Source organism: Carassius carassius, chromosome 18 (assembly GCF_963082965.1).
Source record: "Carassius carassius chromosome 18, fCarCar2.1, whole genome shotgun sequence".
NCBI classification, from domain to species: domain Eukaryota; kingdom Metazoa; phylum Chordata; class Actinopteri; order Cypriniformes; family Cyprinidae; genus Carassius; species Carassius carassius.
In genome coordinates this window covers 30,039,453-30,058,097 of record NC_081772.1, presented here as the reverse complement: position 1 = coordinate 30,058,097, position 18,645 = coordinate 30,039,453, and the positions used below count along the sequence as shown (strand labels likewise).

The 18,645-nt window shown below is 44.0% G+C and overlaps 5 non-coding genes across 5 annotated transcripts; all 5 read right to left on the bottom strand.

Annotated features, from left to right (window-relative positions):
* Positions 1–1,200: 1,200 nt before the first annotated feature.
* trnas-uga (transfer RNA serine (anticodon UGA)) lies at positions 1,201–1,282 on the bottom strand. The gene has a single exon. It is a non-coding gene; the product is annotated as a tRNA-Ser (tRNA).
* Positions 1,283–1,705: 423 nt separating this feature from the next.
* trnah-gug (transfer RNA histidin (anticodon GUG)) lies at positions 1,706–1,777 on the bottom strand. The gene has a single exon. It is a non-coding gene; the product is annotated as a tRNA-His (tRNA).
* A 155-nt stretch (positions 1,778–1,932) lies between these two features.
* On the bottom strand, positions 1,933–2,014 carry trnal-caa (transfer RNA leucine (anticodon CAA)). Its single transcript has one exon. It is a non-coding gene; the product is annotated as a tRNA-Leu (tRNA).
* An 820-nt stretch (positions 2,015–2,834) lies between these two features.
* On the bottom strand, positions 2,835–2,907 carry trnak-uuu (transfer RNA lysine (anticodon UUU)). Its single transcript has one exon. It is a non-coding gene; the product is annotated as a tRNA-Lys (tRNA).
* A 9,749-nt stretch (positions 2,908–12,656) lies between these two features.
* trnak-uuu (transfer RNA lysine (anticodon UUU)) lies at positions 12,657–12,729 on the bottom strand. Its single transcript has one exon. It is a non-coding gene; the product is annotated as a tRNA-Lys (tRNA).
* Between the last annotated feature and the right edge of the window lie 5,916 nt (positions 12,730–18,645).

Below are 18,645 nucleotides of genomic sequence, written 5' to 3'. Positions count from 1 at the left end.
CTGTTTAATCCACTTTTTTTCTCACATGCGTCTCTCCTTCCATCCTTATCTCTTTCTGTGTTCGTCCCCCTCCCCTCACAGACGTAAGGTCACATGACAAAACAACCTGGTTTTAACAGAATTATTCTTCCTCTAAAAGAAAATCATTTTTTTCTTTTTTTGGCTTTTACATTATGAAATAAACTAACGTTCTCTTTTACAAACACAATTTAACATGAATCCGACCACTTTTTAAACACAATGAAAACATCAGATTTTTAACCACCTCTTAACTTTATATTCTTTTAACATGTTTTTTTAATCAGCATGAACTATTTATTTAAATGTGTTTTGACATTTCAGCTGGGTTACACCATGTAATGGGGTTTTTCAGTGCTGGGCCTGGGGACCGACAGCACTGCACAATTGGGAGGTCTGTCTTATTCTACTCACTCTGTGAGCGCGCTGTCCTAACGAGCTGACCATCAGAATCAGGTGTGCCAAACAAGGGAGGTGCACTGATACCCTGGAGCAGGAAGGAACACCGCTCCAGTACAGATTCAGAAGAAGAGATGGAACGTAGTGATAGCAAGCTGAGGCCTACAAAAAGAAGACTGACCGTCGCCCAAACAGGGACTTGAATTAAGCAGACCACCTTCTGCCATGTTGTGTGTAACACTGCTGTCTGACCTACTTGCAACCTAGCAAGCCGAGATTGTAAGCTAGCCCTGGAAGCGGGTAAAACAGCGGTCCCACTGAGGAGAAATCAGGCTGCCATGTCTCATCCTATGTAATGGGGTTTTTCAGTACTGGCCCTGGGGACCGACAGCACTGCACAATTGGGAAGTCTGTCTTATTCTACTCACTCTGTGAGCACTCTTTCCTAAAGGGCTGACCATCAGAATCAGGTGTGCCGAACAAGGGAGATGCACTGATCCCCGGGAGCAGGAAGGAACATCGCTCTAGTACAGAGTCAGCAGAAGAGATGGACCGTAGTGATAGCAAGGTGACTCCACCAAAAGCAGAGAGACCTTAGCCCAGGCTCTTGTGGAGCACTGGCTTCTCAACTTTTATAAAGCAGCAGTTTTACAACAAGCTGCCCAAAATAGACGATGGTGTCACGAGGATGAAAGCTAGAAGCAGTTATGGCACAGAGAGCGAAGGACCATTGAAGGCACAATTACCGTCACAGAAAGCTAAAGCAATACTGCAAAGCCCTCCCGTAGTCGGCAGGGTTCGAACCTGCGCGGGGAGACCCCAATGGATTTCAAGTCCATCGCCTTAACCTCTCGGCCACGACTACGCCTAATGTTAGAAAGCAAGCCCCCTTGTGTGGTGGCGCCCTGCACAGGCCAAGCTTCAGAAACAAAATCACGCAGAAAGATGAGGTGGTGAAAATTTTTTAACATTCCTGTAAACTCAACGGCAAAGGGGGTCCGTGACCCGGATTCGAACCAGGGTTGCTGCGGCCACAACGCAGAGTACTAACCACTATACGATCACGGCGTGCCACTGGCTCACCCCGGGTTCGAACCTGCGCGGGAAGACCCCAAAGAATTTCAAGTCCATCGCCTTAACCTCTTGGCCACGACTACGCCTAATGTTAGAAAGCAAGCCCCCTTGTCTGGTGGCGCCCGGCACAGGCCAAGCTTCAGAAACAAAATCACGCAGAAAGATGAGGTGGTAAAAAAATTTCATCCTTCCCGTATACTCAACGGCAAAGGGTTGCCGTGACCCAGATTCGAACCGGGGTTGCTGCGGCCACAACGCAGAGTACTAACCACTATACTATCACGGCGTGCCACTGGCTCACCCAGGACAACCCCTGGAACCCGAATACAAGAAGCAGCAGCGGCGTGTTTGTCCATCGAAGAGGGACTGGACATTTCGCAAATAAGTGCGAGGACCGTGAAAAATGCATGGACGCTTTGCCTCATGGCCTTCAGCAAACAGCACAGTCAGCAGGATTCGAACCTGCACGGGGAGACCCCAATGGATTTTGAGTCCATCGCCTTAACCACTCGGTCACAACTACGGGAGTAGACCAATTTCTGCTCAGTTTGTGTCCAACACTGCTGCCTGACCTTCTTGCAACCAACCCAGCTCAGTCAGCAAGTGGAGATTGCAAGCTAGCCCTGCAAGCGGGTAAAACAGCGGTCCCACTGAGGAGAAATCAGGCTGCCATGTCTCATCCTATGTAATGGGGTTTTTCAGTACTGGCCCTGGGGACCGACAGCACTGCACAATTGGGAAGTCTGTCTTATTCTACTCACTCCGTGAGCACTCTTTCCTAAAGGGCTGACCATCAGAATCATGTGTGCCGATCATGGGAGATGTACTGACCCCCTGGAGAAGGAAGGAACATCGCTCTAATACAGAGTCAGCAGAAGAGATGGACCCGTAGTGATAGCAAGCTGAGGCCTCCAAAAAGTAGACTGACCTTCGCCCAAACAGGGACTTGAATTAAGCAGACCACCTTCTGCCCTGTTGTGTGTCACATTGCTGCCTGACCTACTTGCAACCTAGCAAGCCGAGAATGTAAGCTAGCCCTGGAAGTGGGTAAAACAGCAGTCCCACTGAGGAGAAATCAGGCTGCCATGTCTCATCCTATGTAATGGGGTTTTTCAGTGCTGGGCCTGGGGACCGACAGCACTGCACAATTCGGAGGTCTGTCTTATTCTACTCACTCTGTGAGCGCGCTTTCCTAACGAGCTGACCATCAGAATCAGGTGTGCCAAACAAGGGAGGTGCACTGATACCCTGGAGCAGGAAGGAACACCGCTCCAGTACAGATTCAGAAGAAGAGATGGACCGTAGTGATAGCAAGGTGACTCCGCCAAAAGCAGAAAGACCTTCGCCCGAACAGGGACTTGAACCCTGGACCCTCAGATTAAAAGTCTGATGCTCTACCGACTGAGCTATCCGGGCTCTTAAGGAGCACTGGCTTCTCACCTTTTATAAAGCAGCAATTTTACAACAAGCTGCCCAGAAGAGACGCAGGTGTCACGAGGATGAAAGCTAGAAGCAGTTATGGCACAGAGAGCGAAGGACCATAGATGGCACAATTACAGTCACAGAAAGCTAAAGCAATACTGCAAATCCTTCCGGAAATGGGAAGAGTTCGAACCTGCGCAGGGAGACCCCAATGGATTTCAAGTCCATCGTCTTAACCTCTCGGCCACGACTACGCCTAATGTTAGAAAGCAAGCCCCCTTGTCTGATGGCGCCCTGCACAGGCCAAGCTTCAGAAACAAAATCACGCAGAACGATGAGGTGGTAAAAAATGTTCAACCTTCCCGTATACTCAACGGCAGAGGGTTGCCGTGACCCGGATTCGAACCGGGGTTGCTGTGGCCACAACGCAGAGTACTAACCACTATACGATCACAGCGTGCCACTGGCTCACCCAAGACAACCCCTGGAGCCCGGATAGAAGAAGCAGCAGTGGCGTGTTTGTCCACCGAAGAGGGACTGGACATTTTGCAAATAAGTGCGAGGACCGTGAAAAATGCATGGATGCTTTGCCTCATGGCCTTCAGCAAACAGCGTAGTCAGCAGGATTTGAACCTGTGCGGGGAGACCCCAATGGATTTCAAGTCCATCACCTTAACCACTCGGCCACGACTGTAGACCAATTACTGCTCAGTTTGTGTCCAACACTGTTGCCTGACCTACTTGCAACCAACCCAGCTCAGTCAGCAAGCGGAGATTGCAAGCTAGCCCTGCAAGCGGGTAAAACACAGTCCCACTGAGGAGAAATCAGGCTGCCATGTCTCATCCTATGTAATGAGGTTTTTCAGTACTGGCCCTGGGGACCGACAGCACTGCACAATTGGGAAGTCTGTCTTATTCTACTCACTCTGTGAGCACTCTTTCCTAAAGGGCTGACCATCAGAATCAGGTTTGCCGAACAAGGGAGATGCACTGATCCCCGGGAGCAGAAAGGAACATCGCTCTAGTACAGAGTCAGCAGAAGAGATGGACCGTAGTGATAGCAAGCTGAGGCCTACAAAAAGAAGACTGACCTACGCCCAAACAGGGACTTGAATTAAGCAGACCACCTTCTGCCATGTTGTGTGTAACACTGCTGCCTGACCTACTTGCAACCTAGCAAGCCGAGATTGTAAGCTACCCCTGGAAGCGGCTAAAACAGCAGTCCCACTGAGGAGAAATCAGGCTGCCATGTCTCATCCTATGTAATGGGGTTTTTCAGTACTGGCCCTGGGAACCGACAGCACTGCACAAATGGGAGGTCTGTCTTATTCTACTCACTCCGTGAGCACTCTTTCCTAAAGGGCTGACCATCAGAATCATGTGTGCCGAACAAGGGAGATGTACTGACCCCCTGGAGAAGGAAGGAACATCGCTCTAATACTGAGTCAGCAGAAGAGATGGACCCGTAGTGATAGCAAGCTGAGGCCTCCAAAAAGTAGACTGACCTTCGCCCAAACAGGGACTTGAATTAAGCAGACCACCTTCTGCCCTGTTGTGTGTCACATTGCTGCCTGACCTACTTGCAACCTAGCAAGCCGAGATTGTAAGCTAGCCCTGGAAGCGGGTAAAACAGCAGTCCCACTGAGGAGAAATCAGGCTGCCATGTCTCATCCTATATAATGTGGTTTTTCAGTGCTGGGCCTGGGGACCGACATCACTGAACAATTCGGAGGTCTGTCTTATTCTACTCACTCTGTGAGCGCGCTTTCCTAACGAGCTGACCATCAGAATCAGGTGTGCCAAACAAGGGAGGTGCACTGATACCCTGGAGCAGGAAGGAACACCGCTCCAGTACAGATTCAGAAGAAGAGATGGACCGTAGTGATAGCAAGGTGACTCCGGCAAAAGCAGACAGACCTTCACCCTAACAGGGACTTGAACCCTGGACCCTCAAATTAAAAGTCTGATTCTCTACCGACTGAGCTATCCAAGCTCTTGTGGAACACTGGCTTCTCACCTTTTATAAAGCAGCAGTTTTACAACAAGCTGCCCAGAAGAGATGCAGGTGTCACAAGGATGAAAGCTAGAAGCAGTTATGGCACAGAGAGCGAAGGACCATAGAAGGCACAATTACCGTCACAGAAAGCTAAAGCAATACTGCAAATCCCTCCCGTAGTCGACAGAGTTCGAACCTGCGCAGGGAGACCCCAATGGATTTCAAGTCAATCGCCTTAACCTTTTTTTTTTTTTTTTTTTTTTTATTGAAGAAATTAATCAATTCAAACATACATATCAATTATTCACATACAAAAGTACATAAGATTCTTTCTTTGACATAAAAAATTCCTAAAATCTTGAATTGACAGACATCTTACTTACAATTTAAAGAAAGAAGTCATTAAATAGTTTAATCTTTTAAAAATGAAAATTCAATTCCCAGCTCTTTGAAGACCATTAATACCTCCTGAGTAAAAATATTATAAAAAACATCAATCGTTTCCTCCAATTTAAAATAATAAAAAGACATCCAACATATTTTTCAACTTTTCTCCTAAACACATTCCATACATCAATTAAAGCATTGTCCTTTTTCACCACCACTCTTCTTTCCCATATCACACTTTTCATCAGCATCACAAGTAAATTAATCAGCTTCTCATGTTTATATTTCTCATTAATGCCCAACATTAACACCTTTTCCCACTCAAAGTTTCCATTTCCCTCTCCTCTCAAAATTAAAAACATGCTTTTACATCTCTCATTAAAATCTTTCAGCTTATCACAATATAAAAACAAGTGTAAAAACCCTTCATCTGCATCTTGGCATACTTTACATATTGCACTTTCCTCCATCCCAATTTTGCTTAAAATCACATCTGTGAACACTGCTTTGTTCCTGATAAAATATTCCATATTCTCCAGTTTAGTCTGTACAATTTTCCCATTTATATTCCCCCATATTTTCTCTTCTGTTACATCATTGAACATCCATAGCCAGAATTCATTTACAACAGGTTTCTTGAAAACCACATCTCTAAAAAAACAATAAAACATTTTCACAGTACATTCTTTAAAAGCACACAATTTTCCCCCCATATTTACATACACATCTTTTCCTTGATTTTCTTCTTCCATATTTTCAATTCTCTTTATCCATTCTTTAGGTATAGCATTCTTAATTAAATCATATTTGTTTGTAATCTCTTGTCTGCTATAATCCTCCTTTGCATCCTCCATCACATCCACAATGTATTGCACTGGTAAAAACCCCTCTTTGAATTCATATAAAACATCTCTGACTTTCATGATTCCAACATCCCACCATTTCTTAAAAAAAACCTGCTTCCCTTGATTTAAAATGCAGTTGTTTAAGAATAAAGGCTGATTTAAAATGTTCTCTCTACCTTGTGGCTTAAAATGCACATTATCTAAAAATTTTCCCCATGCTCTCATCAGTTCTTTATAAAATTCTGGCAGCCCCTCCGTCATCCAATTTGTTGTTTTCATCCATAAAATGTTGTCCCCCAGATTAAAATGACTACACTTGTTTAAAAAATGCCCCATTGTTCTTTTCCATGCTGCTTTATTTTCTTCGTCTAGATATTTGCTTATGATTTTCACCCTTAAACTGTTCTTTCTTTGCTCCACGTCCATTAGCCCTAGCCCCCCCTTCCCCACTGCTCCTATTAAAGTGTTATATGCAATTCTCGGTGGCTTTCCTTCCCATAAAAAATCTAAAAAACATTTTTTCAGCCTTTTTTCTGTCCACAACGGCATTGAAGCCACATATAAAATATGCCATAACTTAGAAACCATTAAAACATTCAAAATTAAAACCCTCCCTTTCAAAGTTAAGGACATTAATCTCCAAAAATTCAACCTTCTCTCGATCCCTCCTAACATCTCATCCCACATAATTCCTTCTGCTTTGGTTTCATCCCTCCCCATTAAAACACCGAAAAAATTTATTTCATTCATTTCCTTAAAATTAAAGTGCGCCGTTAAAACCTCACTTCCCCCGAATCTCATGCATACTGTTTTATCCTCGTTCACTTTAGCCCCTGATCCCCTGCAAAATGTTTGTACTATTTTCATTGCTTCCCTTACACTCAACAGATCTTGCAGCAATAGCGTAGTATCATCAGCGTATTGAAATATTTTATTCTCTCCTCCCTCTATGCCTATTCCTTTTATTCTCCCTTCCTGTTCTACCATTAACCCAGAGTTCAAACCTGCGCAGGGAGACCCCAATGGATTTCAAGTCCATCGCCTTAACCTCTCGGCCACGACTACGCCTAATGTTAGGTAGTACACATAATGGGTTCGTGGAAAAAAACCCATTCATTTAAATTGCCATATACCGCATAATGGTTCGAAGGGATTGTACTGTCAATTTGGATCCATTTTCTTCTTTAGAAAACTGGCCAACGGGACGAGTCGGCTTACCCACCTTTTCAGTAGGGAATCCGCAGTAAACCAAGTATTGACACCTCTAGGGGGTGATGTTGACCACCGGGAGAGCCCCCCCACCCCCACCCCCACCTCCCACGAACCCTATAAAGGTCCTTTTGCCATCGTTCTGCTGGCCGTTGGGGGTATTCGCTCCCAGGACCCTATTATTTGGCCTTTCTCCTATTAAACGAATGGCCGGGGCAGTTCTAGGGTGGGCTTCGCATCCCAGCGGGCCGCGTTTTGTCCACCCGCTATATGGGCCCGCTTAGCGGACCCCCGTGACCACGAACCCTATAAAGGTCCTTTTGCCATCGTTCTGCTGGCCATTGGGGGTATTCGCTCCCAGGACCCTATTATTTGGCATTTCTCCCATTAAACGAATGGCCGGGCTGTTCTAGGGTGGGCTTCGCATTCCAGCAAGCTGCGTTTTGTCCACCCGCCATATGGGTCCGCTGTGCAGACCCCTGTGACCACGAACCCATTATTTGTCCATTTAACCATTATCATCGCGGATCGGACCCTCCAGCCGCGAGGACCCCCGACCCGGACCCCCGGTCCCACGGAACCACTATTTGTCCACTTTTCCACTATTTTTACGGAACGTTCCCAAAAGGGTCCCAGAGGTGGGGGGTGGGCGTCCCCGCCCAGCGGGCGCTGACCGGCGCCCCCTCTGGCCATTTCGGGGTCGCCGACCCAAGTCGCTCCGATCGGCCCGCGGTCTCGGTGAGGTCACTGGGGGGGCCCCACGGACCCCGCTGTGAAATTTGGGACCCCTGGGACGTTTCTAAAAAAATCACACCTGCCATTTATTCCCATGCTTTCGGCCTAGCGGATTCGTGGACACGACTCCCAAGGGTCCGATCGGGCCGAATTTTGGATATGTGTCTCGAGGGCATCCCCTCGACCAGGCACAGAAGTCTGGTGGCCCTACGACCTTCTTTAGGGATCAAACGGTCACAGAAGGGACCCCACGTCCACAAAAGCGGTACGCGTTTTGATGGGAGGTGGGACGTCCACAGTTCGGAGACGATAGGTTGTAGGGCCCCCAGATTTGAGATTCTGGCTTCTCAGGGGCCCCTCAACAAGGGCTCCGAAACACGTAGTCGTAGGACCCATGGAAAAAAAGGGCATCGCGCTAGGTCCTCACGCTTTTGACAGCACGTTCTAGGGGCCCTCAGGAGCAACCGATCCAAATTTTGGGCCCCTAGGACGTTTCTAAAAAATCCCTCCTGCCATTTACTTGAATGTGTTCGGCCTAGCGGTTTCGTGGACACGGCTCGCCGGGGTCCGATCGGGCCGAATTTTGGATATGTGTCTCATGGGGGCCACCTCGACCGGGCATAGAAGTCTGGTGACCCTACGACCTTATTTAGGGGTCAAAGGGTCAAAAAAGGGAGCGCTTGTCCACCAAACCGGTACGCGTTTACATTGGAGATGGGACATCCGCCCTTCGGAGACGATGGGTCGTAGGGCCCCGAGATTCGAGATTCTTGCATCTCAGAGGCCCCTCTCCCATGTCCCCAAAGCACGAAGCTGTAGGACCTTGAAAAAATAATTCCCATCCGGCACCCTGAAATCTCTCAAAAGGCTCTGATCATGTAAGAGTCAGAGAGGGCTGAGGGAGAGATTTTGTGCAGGAGGCTCCGAATTATCCCCTCGCCTTAGGGCCCCGCTCTTTCGGCAGCTCAATCGGGGCGGCCCCTGGACCCACCGATCCGAATTTCGGGCCCCTGGGTCTTTTCTAAAAAAGTCCCACCTGCCATATATTTGAATGGGGTTCAAATAAATTGCGGGTGGACATGCACCACATGTGGTTTTCTATGCATAATTCTACAGTATTATGGGACAAAACTTACAAAAATGGGTTCCTCGGAGCTTGCAGAGTACAGCAGATGAGACTTCAACCACGAAATCGCTGAAATTGATCCGTCCACGGAACCATTAGGAAGGGCGTGCTGAATAAATGGCAAATGGGAGGTTTTTTTAAAAAAAAATGTCCATTTACAAATTATTCAGCGGGACCTCCGTAGTGCTCTGGTGGACATAATTTTTTATGCATATTTTACATTATTATTGGATAAAACTTACAAAAATGGATTCCTCTGGGTGTCCTGAGTACAGTAAAGGTCTTTCATTAACAATAACACACATTTGAAATAAAAAAAGTTAAATACAGTTGCTATTTAATGAAAAGTGAGATACGCACCACATGTGGTGCACATGTGTGCCAAAATTCAACGCTCATTTTTATGCAAATTCTACAGTATTATGGGTTAAAACTTACAAAAATTGACTCCTCTGAGTGCCCTGAGTACAGTACAACTGTTTTCTCTCGGCCTCATAAAAAAAATTTTCTTCCGACTTCCACCCCCCTTGAGCTGCCTTCTCTAGCCGGGGAGGGTGCACCCTGGCCGGCATGGATGAGTAGGTGCGAGGGGGGTGGATGGTACTATTTTTTTGCAAATATCTCCGCGAAGCGGTGGACCCCGGGGCTGAAATTCAGGGGATCCCTAGAGGGTCGAGGGGCCTACCGTATGCGACCACCCTCTAGTTCCTGGGTGGTCCGGTTCCTGAGTTATCCCGGTTCAAATCCCACATTTTGGGGGGCCGTAACCTTGACCCCCGGGGTCACAGCGGAGTTACAGCTTGGCAAAGTCTGTGACATTTTGGTTAACCAAAATCCAACATTTTTTATATGCATATTTCTACAGTATAATGGGATAAAACTTACAAAAATGGATTCCTCTGAGTGCCCTGGGTACAGTACAAGTGTTTTCTCTAGGCCTCATAAAAAATTTTTTCTTCCGACTTCCACCCCCTTCGAGCTGCCTTCTCTAGCCGGGGAGGGTGCACCCTGGCCCGCATGGATGAGTAGGTGCGAGGGGGGTGGATGGTACTATTTTTTTGCTAATATCTCCGCGATGCGTTGGACCCCGCGGCTGAAATTCGGGAGATCCCGAGAGGGTCGTGGACACGACGTGGACACGACTCCGAAGGGTCCGATCGGGCCGAATTTTGGATATGTGTCTCGAGGGGATCCCCTCGACCGGGCACTGAAGTCTGGTGGCCCTACCACCTTCTCTAGGGGTCAAACGGTCACAGAAGGGACCCCACGTCCACAAAAGCATTACGCGTTTTGATGGGAGGTGGGACGTCCACAGTTCGGAGACGATAGGCCGTAGGGCCCCCAGATTTTAGATTCTGGCATCTCAGGGGCCCCTCACCCAGGGCCCCGAAGCACATAGTCGTAGGACTAAAGGGAAAAAAGTGCATCGCACTAGGGCCCCGCGCTTTTGACTGCACGATCCAGGGGCCCCAAAGAGCCACCGTTCCGAATTTCGGGCCCCTGGGACTTTTCTAAAAAAATCCCACCTGCCATTTATTTGAATGTGTTCAGCATAGCGGTTTCATGGACACTGATTGCAAGGGCTCTTGGGCCCCGGGCCTTCATAAGCTTACTGGGGGAAGCCCCAGGAGCCACCGTTCCAAGTTTTGGGCCCCAGGGATGTCTCAGAAAAAAATGTCCGAACGAGGCTCTTTTCTAACGCTAATGGTCAAATGGACAAATATTGGGTCCGTGGGACCCGGGGGTGGGGTCCGCAAATGTTCCGCATGTGATCTGTGGTCATTCCGTGAACATAATGGTCAAATGGACAAATAGTGGGTTCGTGGGACCCAGGGTGGGGGTCCACAAGTGGTCCGCAGATGATCCGCAGTCATTGTGTGAACATAATGGTCAAATGGACAAATATTGGGTTCTTGGGACCCAGGGTGGGGGTCCGCAAGTGGTCCGCAGATGATCCGCAGTCATTGTGTGAACATAATGGTCAAATGGACAAATATTGGGTTCGTGGGACCCAGGGTGGGGGTCCGCAAGTGGTCCGCAGATGATCCGCAGTCATTGTGTGAATATAATGGTCAAATGGACAAATAGTGGGTTTGTGGGACCCAGGGTGGGGGTCCGCAAGTGGTCCGCAGATGATCCGCAGTCATTGTGTAAATATAATGGTCAAATGGACAAATACTAGGTTCGTGGGACCCAGGGTGGGGGTCCGCAAGGGGTCCGCAGATGATCCGCAGTCATTGTGTGAATATAATGGTCAAATGGACAAATAATGGGTTCGTGGGACCCGGGTTGGGGGTCCGACGGGGGTCCGCACCGGTTCTGTGGTCATTCTGTAACTTTAAAGGTCAAATGGACAAATATTGGTTTCGTGGGCAAAAAAATCGTCCATCCCCATTCGGGTAAATGCCACTGTTTTAAACCTGAGGTGTACTGCTCCGTGCGCCACCCTGTGGAGAAGTGCTGAATGGCATTTAGGGGCCTCAAATTTGGGTAAGCTTCCGCGAGGACCCTCGGGGGTCCAGATCCTCTCGCACCGGTCAGGGGTCTCCCATGGGCCAGCGCAGTCGGCAGACATCGACACCGCGTCCGGCAAAAAAATTTTGGGGTCAGCGCGCAGGTCCCCTTAACCCACGTACACGAGCCCTCAAACTTATACCTGAATGGACGCTCCAAAAAAAAAAAAAGGCTGACCATAAGAATCAGGTGTGCCGAACAAGCCAACCAATTTCTGCTCAGTTTGTGTCCAACACTGCTGCCTGACCTACTTGCAACCAACCCAGCTCAGTCAGCAAGCGGAGATTGCAAGCTAGCCCTGCAAGCGGGTAAAACAGCGATCCCACTGGGCACTGACAGCACTGCACAATTGGGAAGTCTGTCTTATTCTACTCACTCCGTGAGCACTCTTTCCTAAAGGGCTGACCATCAGAATCATGTGTGCCGAACAAGGGAGATGCACTGATCCCCGGGAGAAGGAAGGAACATCGCTCTAATACAGAGTCAGCAGAAGAGATGGACCCGTATTGATAGCAAGCTGAGCCCTCCAAAAAGTAGACTGACCTTCGCCCAAACAGGGACTTGAATTAAGCAGACTACCTTCTGCCCTTTTGTGTGTCACATTGCTGCTTGACCTACTTGCAACCTAGCAAGCCGAGATTGTAAGCTAGCACTGGAAGCGGGTAAAACTTCAGTCCCACTGAGGAGAAATCAGGCTGCCATGTCTCATCCTATGTAATGGGGGTTTTCAGTGCTGGGCCTGGGGACCGACAGCACTGCACACTCTGTGAGCCCGCTTTCCTAACGAGCTGACCATCAGAATCAGGTGTGCCAAACGAGGGAGGTGCACTGATACCCTGGAGCAGGAAGGAACACCGCTCCAGTACAGATTCAGAAGAAGAGATGGACCGTAGTGATAGCAAGGTGACTCCGCCAAAAGCAGACAGACCTTCGCCCGAACAGGGACTTGAACCCTGGACCCTCAGATTAAAAGTCTGATGCTCTACCGACTGAGCCATCCGGGGTCTTATGGAGCAGTGGCTTCTCCCCTTTTATAAAGCAGCAGTTTTACAACAAGCTGCCTAGAAGAGACGCAGGTGTCACGAGGATGAAAGCTAGAAGCAGTTATGGCACAGAGAGCGAAGGACCATAGAAGGCACAATTACCGTCACAGAAAGCTAAAGCAATACTGCAAATCCCTCCCGTAGTCGGCAGAGTTCGAACCTGCGCAGGGAGACCCCAATGGATTTCAAGTCCATCACCTTAACTTTTTTTTTTTTTTTTTTTTTTTTTATTAAGAAATTTCAATCAATAAAATACAATAGATTAAACACAATCAACAGAAAATACAGAACATTGTCTTTACACATCCCTACATTACACATCTTTCCTTTACATAGATAATTTAAAAATCTCCTTCACTTCCTGGCAGCTTCCACATTAAATCATTTAAAACACAATAAACTTTTGGGGTAAAAACATCATAAAAAGAGTCTAACATATTTACACCTTTAAAGTACACATACAGTCTTTCAGTATATAATTCTGTTTTTCTTTTAAACATCCTCCAAACATCCAACACAATTTTTTCCTTTTTAGCCACAGTTCTTCTGTCCCATATTGCACTTTTCATTAGCATTACACACAGATTAATGAAACTTTTGTTTTGAAACTTTTTTTCCCAACCAAACATCACAACTCTGTTCCATTCCATTCCATTTTCATCCCACTCCAGTCACATCTTTAATTAAACATTTACATTTCCTTAAAAAGTCCTCTAGCTCTCTACAATGTAAAAACATATGTAAAATCCCCTCTTCCTCTTCCTGGCACACTTTACACAGAGCATTTTCTTCCATTCCTATTTTATTTAAAATAACATCAGTAAAAACCACTTTATGCCTTATAAAATACTCCAAACATTCCAATTTTGTTTCCACACATATCCCCGTCATGTTTCTCCATATACACTCTTTTTTTAAATCTTTGAATTTCTGCACCCAGTAACCATTTGCAATCGGCTCTTTAAAAACATCATCTCTAAAAGCACAATAAATCATTTTCACAGTACATTCCTTAAAATCATACAGTTTTCCCCCTAATTTCACATGAATACATTTCTCTTTTGGCTCTCCTTCCATACTTTCTATTCTTTTTATCCACTCTTTAGGTATTGCATTCTTAATGATTTCATATTTATTTTTTATTACTTGTTCACTGTAATCCTCTTTTGCCTCCTCCATTGCATCTACAATAAATTGTGTTGGTAAAAACCCTTCTTTAAATTCATACAAAACATCTCTCACTCTTGTTATCCCCACTTCCATCCATTTCTTTAAACAAATTCCTTTGTCTTGTTTTAAAATGTTTTGGTTTAAAAACAGAGGTTGATTTAAAATGTTTTCTCTCCCATGTGGATCATACTCAAGTCTATCTAAAAATTTTCCCCAGACACTAAACATTTCCCTATAAAACTCTGGTAAGCACTCTGTCATCCAATTCTTTGTTTTCATCCATAAAATCCCATCCCCCATGTTAAAATCCCCACATTTGTTTAAAAAATATTCCATTGTCTTTTTCCATGCAGTTTTGTGACCATCATCTAGATATTTTTTTACTATTTTAATTCTTAAGCTATTTTTTCTCTGTTCAACATCAATTAATCCCATCCCTCCTTTCCCTATTTCTCCTATTAATGTACTATATGCAATTTTTGACGGTTTACTATTCCATAAAAAATCTAAAAAACATTTTTTCAACCTTGTCTCCACCCACATTGGCATAGCAGTCACATATAAAACATACCACAACTTTGACACCATTAACACATTTAAAATTAAAACCTTCCCTTTTAAACTTAATGTCCTCAATTTCCAAAAATTTAACCTTCTTTCAATACCTCCTACTATTTCTTCCCACATTTTTTCTTTTACATTCCTTTCTTCTTTTCCCATTAGAACACCTAAAATCCTTATTTCTTTTGTTTCTTTAAAATGAAAATACTCTGTTAAAACAGTCACTCCTCCAAATCTCATATATATAGTTTTTTCTTCATTTATCTTACCTCCTGATCCCCTACAAAACATCTGTACTACTTCCATTACTTTATTAACACTCTCTATATCTTTAACTATTATTATCGTATCATCTGCATATTGAAATATTTTTTCATTTCCCCCACTTCCTTCAATGTTTATCCCTCTTATGTCTTCGTCTATTTTAATAGCTAATTCCAATGGTTCTGCAACTAAAGAATATAAAAGCGCTGATAATGGACATCCTTGTCTTATTGATCTAGTAATTTTAAAACATTCAGTTAAAAAACCATTACACTGTATTCTTGTTATTGCTCCCCTATATAAAATTTTAATCCACTTGATAAAATTTTCCCCAAACCCGTACCTCCTTAAAATTCCAAATAAATATTCATGCTCCACTCTATCAAAAGCCTTTTCGAAATCCAAACTAATAACATATCCTTTTTTGTTTTTTTCTTTCATATATCTTATTCTATCTATTATACTTAAAGTTGTGTCCGCTATATCTTTCCCTTTAACTCCATACACTTGATTTGTTTCAATTATGGTTGGCATTACCTCTTTCAATCTGTTGGCTAAAACTTTTGTTAAAATTTTCAGATCTGTATTCAACATTGTAATTGGTCTATAATTTTTTAAGTCTACTTTATCTCCTTTTCTTTTATATATCAACTTTAATAATCCCATCCCCATTCTCTGATTCATTTCTTCTTTTTTAAAGATCTCTTCATATACTTCTTTTAAAATACTGGTTAAAAAATCTTTAAAAACAATATAAAATTCACTCCCCAAACCATCTATACCTGGACTTTTATTTTTGTTTAATTCACTTATTGCTCTTTTTATCTCTTCATCACACTCTTTTTTGTCTACTTCTTCTACTGTTGTTTTTATTTGCTTAAGTAACTCCAATTTCTCTTCTTCCTTCAACCCCTCAGTACTAAACAGGTTCTCATAATATGCTTTTACTTCTTTTAATATTTCCTCATTTGTTTCCACCACTACACCATTTTTTCCTCTTATTTCTTTAATCATTCCAGCTTTCCCTCGTATTTTTTCTAGATCAAAGAAAAATTTTGTACATTTTTCTCCCTCCACAGTATATTTAGCTTTACTTCTTAGTCTTGCTCCTTCATATTTTTTCTCTTCCATTTCTTTCAATATTCCCTCCAATTCTTTTATTTTTTGTATATCTTTCCCATTCTCATTTAATTCCTTTTCCAATTTTTCTCTTATTTCTCTCTCCTTCTTCCTCTTACATATCTGTATTAATTTGCAATACTTTATTGTGATTTTTTTAACTAAATATTTAACATTTTCCCACCATATCCTTTTATCTTCACTGTACATTTCATTCTCCTTTTCTTTTTCAATAATTTCTTTAATACTTAAAACATACTCCTCATTCTTCAAAACCTCTACATTTAACACCCATACACCCGGCCCTCTTTTCACTGAACTCCAGTCTACTTGCAAAAAAATTGGTTTATGGTCACTTAAGCTTGATTCTTCATATTTAATGTTACCGATATATCCTTCAATGTTCCTTGTACACAAAATAAAATCAATCCTTGTCTTACACATAAAATTCCCTACTAATTGCCTCCTTGAATATTCTTTCTTTTTTTCATTTCTTTCTCTCCATACATCAATCATATTATTTTCTTCCATTAATAGTTTCAGTTCTTTTCTTCCTTTATCATTTTTAAAAACCATTCCCTCACCCATTTCTAATTTACTGAAAACGGTATTAAAATCACCCATCATAATAACTTCTTTATGCTTTTTAAAAAAATCTCTTAATACATTAAAATATTCCTTCTTTTCATTCTCTACAGTCGGTGCATGAATATTAACTACAATAACTTTTTTCTCCTCATACTCCATTTCAACCGCAATACATTTCCCATCTACGTCATTATATATTGTTTTACATGATACCCCACAGTTTTCTTTTATTAAAATCGCAACTCCTCTTCCAAGCCTCCCATCACCATTGTTATATAAAATCTCTCCGCTCCACCTTTTCCTTATTTCAGTCATGTACTCTTCCCTCCAGTTAGTTTCTTGTAATAAAATCACATCCTCTCCTTTACACATTTCTTTCACCTTTTCAAATTTACCCATGTCCATCAATCCCCTTGCATTAAAAGTAACACAACTTAAAACCATTAAAATAAATAAAAATAAATACATAAAAACCATTATTTTCCATCTTCTCCCTCCAGCCCTCTTAACACTTCATATCTGTTTACACTTTTTACTCGGCCCCTTGTCATTAACTTCTTTCTTGCATTTTCCACATTTGGTTTTACCTTTAATGTTCTTCTTCTACTTTGTCCTCTCTCCCCTCTGTCTTTTCCCATGTTGTCCATCCTTGTTTCTTCTTCACTGTCCATTTCTTTGTTTTGATCATACATTCCCTGTCCATCCCTCTCCACATTATCCAAAAGATTTTTAAAACTGTCCGATATTTCCATTTCTGTCCATTGGGTATTCTGTTCTGCTGTTTGTTCCTCATCCATATCATTCTTTTTTCCTTCTTCTTCTTCCTCTTGGTTGCCTGTTCCTCCTTCTGTTTCCTTTTGTGATAATCCTTCATCCCCTTGTCCTTCATCAATATCTCCTTCCTCTTCAGTGTTTCCTTCATGCACCTGTCCGTCCACCCGATGCTCCAGACCTCCTTCCTCTCCCTCCATCCAACACTCACACTTGTTTAAAATCTTTTGACACTCCGGGCATCTGACCACATTGCAATCCCTTGCGAAATGTCCCCTTTCCTCGCACTTGTGACACTTAAATTCAGGGCATTTTTTGAGCAGATGATCCGGGCTCATGCACAGCTTACAGGTCTTCACCTGGTGGCTGTGCATCACCCTAAAGTACTGCGGCCCTTCTGCTGTTTCCAGCTTTGTGCTGTAGGGCAATGATGCCACCTCCTTGGGGAATCTCACTTTTAAAAACCTTGTTCCATCCTCTATTTCAGTGCCCGGGTAGCATCTTCTTTTTAATTTTGAAATAGGATTAACTCCCCATCCCTCCAATTTTCTAAAAATGTCTTTATCATCAAGGTAGACGGGCAGGTTCATGAAGGAAACAACATAATCTCTATTTTGCAGTTTCTTTATCTCACAGTTAACTCCTTTAATTAACAATCCCTCAGTCAGTTCATCACATGTTTCTTCTTTCTCCATTGTCAGTTCATATTCCTTTCCTTGTCTTGGCCTTAGTGCTAAAATTTTACCATATCCACATTTTTCCGTCACCGCTTTAATAATATCCACAGCTCTCACCTCATTTACGTTCTCGACATTCACAATCACAGTTGCCTCCTTTAAGTATTTCCTTTCACCAAATTTATCTCTTGCATCTTGTTTTTTACCGTGTCCTGCTCGTTGTCGATACTCCACTCCAGGGTCATTTGCCATGCATGTCTCTCCAGCCAGTCCAGGGTCATTTGCCATACGTGTCTCTCCAAGCAGTCCAGTGTCGTTTGCCATACGTGTCTCTCCAGCCAGTCCAGTTTCGTTTGCCATACGTGTCTCTCCAGCCATTCCAGTGTCGTTTGCCATGCGTGTCTCTCCAGCCAGTCCAGTGTCGTTTGCCAATAATCCGTCCATTGTACAAAAATTAAACAAAAAATTAACCACCCTCCAGCCAGCAAGATGCTGCTGTTAGGTGGTTTAAAACTGAAAAAACACAAAAAATAAACTAAAGTCCAAAAACAACTCACAAAACAAACACTGACAGAAAAATCAAAATGGAGGAGAGCCTTCCTCTCCCAACTGCAGCCAACACTTCCTGTAGCTCTCTAGCGCCCTCAGGTTGGTATGGCCGTAAGCCCCAGAAGAGACGCAGGTGTCACGAGGATGAAAGCTAGAAGCAGTTATGGCACAGAGAGCG